Source organism: Propithecus coquereli, unplaced genomic scaffold, assembly GCF_000956105.1.
Source record: "Propithecus coquereli isolate 6110/MARCELLA unplaced genomic scaffold, Pcoq_1.0 Scaffold268, whole genome shotgun sequence".
Lineage (NCBI taxonomy): Eukaryota > Metazoa > Chordata > Mammalia > Primates > Indriidae > Propithecus > Propithecus coquereli.
The window spans coordinates 830,600-833,262 of NW_012148263.1; the positions used below are offsets into that span (position 1 = coordinate 830,600).

A 2,663-nucleotide genomic window follows, 5' to 3' on the forward strand; every position below is an offset into this window, starting at 1 on the left:
AAAAAAAAAAAAAAAAGAACTTAGGACAGTGCCTGATACAATAAGTATTCACAAGCTAGCTGCCACTACCATTATTATTTTATTATTATTCCTTATCCAAACCCTTCATACTACTACTGACTTTTTTCATAACCTTTTTACTGTGCCTTCTGAACTCTTCTTCTATTGTAAATAAACTTCTCTTAACCTCTTCCAAGGAGTTCCCTCTACTCATTTTGTGGTTGCTATAGCAAATGTGGCTCTGTGCTGTGAAAATGGCTTCAGTTGTAGCTATTTGGCAAAGGACTGTCATGATTCCGTACCACAGGGACCAGAAGATACTGTTCTAACTTCCTGTGACCACTCTAGGCCATTATGATTCTAACGTTAGCAGACGTTTTCCTTCCCCTATGCTTGCGTTAGGTCCACATCAGGAGCAGTATCACATCTCCTTTACCCTTTCCACCATCCAGATACCCAGTCACTGATAAAACTAGAGATGCCAATCATAGTACATGACGACTTCATCCCTTTCTAAGGAAACTGCTTAACTGCTTGAATCCATCAGCCCTGTTGTCTAAAGCTACCATGTGTCATGCCCTAGACCCTCTACCACCACCACAACTGTAGGGGGTTGAGCACAGCTGGCTCAAAGTCTGACCAAGGCTTCAAAAGATAAGGTGGTCCAGTCAGATTCCCTCCCCTTGGAAATCAAAACTAGGAACCACTAAGAAAAAGACTCCATCAATGGGGGACCTGAAGCTAAAAGGATGTGTAAGGTAGAGGAAGGTTGTGTGTGATATTAAGTTGTGAAAAAGCAGAAAGTGTAAGAAAAATAATAACAATTAGGCAGAAGCTATGAGGATGAAAGGATACAGAGCACGAAGCTGGTAATGAAAAGAGAAAAAGCAGAACTACAGAGAGAAGCAAGAAACCAAAGAACCCTATGAAAGGCTAAGTTAGTTGCTGACTCCTTTCCAATTCCAGTCCTGAGGAAAATATGAAAAACCAGCTTCCCTCAGGTTGCTTAAGCAAGCTTGTTCCTTGCCAACTAAAAAAAACCATCACTGGAACATGACTCTACATCCTCTGAAGACTTAGACTTGGCTACAGTCCTATCCATCCTACTCCTGCCATGGTCACAGTGACTCTAACATCTGAGTAGATGACCACTGATTCTTGCTTTCAATACCTACTTTCGTATCCCACTCCCCAAACCACAAGCCTTCAACATACTGACTCCCATCATCTAAGGTTGTAACAATATTCTAAAATTAAATACAGTATCACAGATACTTGAACTTTCCTTCTTTCCTCCCATTCCCCATCCCTCATTTTCTCTATAAGTGATCTTCTCCCCTATTATCCAGTCAGCTTAGTATCAACACACTATTGTTTGAATTAACTTTCAGTTTCCAGTTAAGAGTTTCATTTTACACAGGGGAATATTTGGCCTGCAGTCATCCCATCACCTCCTCCACCTGCCCTGAACTGCCAATACATTGCCAGGTTGCAATCATGGCAGGACAGGGATATTTTGTTATCAAAATGAAATAAAAAATCTTATCTGTGATAGTTATATCTAAATCTATTGGGCTTTTGTAATACTTTGCTTTTTTTTTATAATAGCATACTTTATGTTATTTTCACAGGCATGTGAGGTGATACAGAAAGTTAAAGACAGAGTTGCCACAATAAAGTCACTACTAAGTCTTCCAGCATATTTTTGCAAAAGGGAAGAATCAGTAGTTACTTAATCAAACCTTACTTTTGCTGATGACAATCAGTCATCTAACCTTCCTCCTGAAACCCCAATTAGATAAATATTTTTCACTTTCTGTCCTATCATGGGTGCATCTGTCTTATCACTAGATTGCCTCACATTACTGTGAAAAGAATGCAATGCAATCTCTCTGCACAATTCATAAGCTTTCATGCCTTTAGAATAAAGTACACAGAAGAAAAATATTACAGATATTGAAGTAATCCTCATTTTAAAATCTAGTTTGGAAGTTTAGTATTTTTAAAGATTTAAAAAACACCTTGACCTAATTTTTTTCCCACCAGCTCTCTACACTGTTACCCAAACTTTCAAATTTTGGACTTTTTGTAACTGATTGCCTGAATATGGGATGGACTAGAAGGAAGAGAAAACTTAATTTTTTGAAGGGAAAAAACACTTAAAGGAGGATTAAAAGGACTAGTTTAAGCTTTCCCAAAAAAGTAATTTTGTTCATAATAATATACTTGAAAAGTTTTTTTAAGTCTTTGTAACAATATTCTAAAATCCAAGGCAGTATCACAAATCTTTCAATTAAATACAAAGTTAAATGTTACAAAATCAAATATTTTACTAGGTTCTCTTTTTCATTAGGCAAAGGAACAAATACTCTATCACAATAATTAACAAAAAGAAATTTTGATTTTTAAAAAAGTTAACAAAACTTACAAATGCAACTGCAAAATATATGCATACATATACATGTGTGCATGTATGTGTTATATGTACCTTGACATTATTTTTCTAATTCTTAATTGTATACTTCCTCTAAGTAAAGAAAGCCAATCAACTGATATATGTCCCCCACTGGGAAATGGCTATTTTTGGTCATAATAAGGTAATCCTAGGGTCTTACATAAAAGTTCTGTGATAAATCTGCCAACTCTTTTTTTTTTTTTTTTTT

At 36.2% G+C, this 2,663-nt stretch overlaps 1 protein-coding gene across 1 annotated transcript in view; it reads right to left on the reverse strand.

Annotated features, from left to right (window-relative positions):
* The window catches only part of GK5 (glycerol kinase 5 (putative)), a 103,370-nt gene that overhangs the window by 20,674 nt on the left and 80,033 nt on the right, over positions 1 to 2,663 (reverse strand). The window lies entirely within an intron of this gene.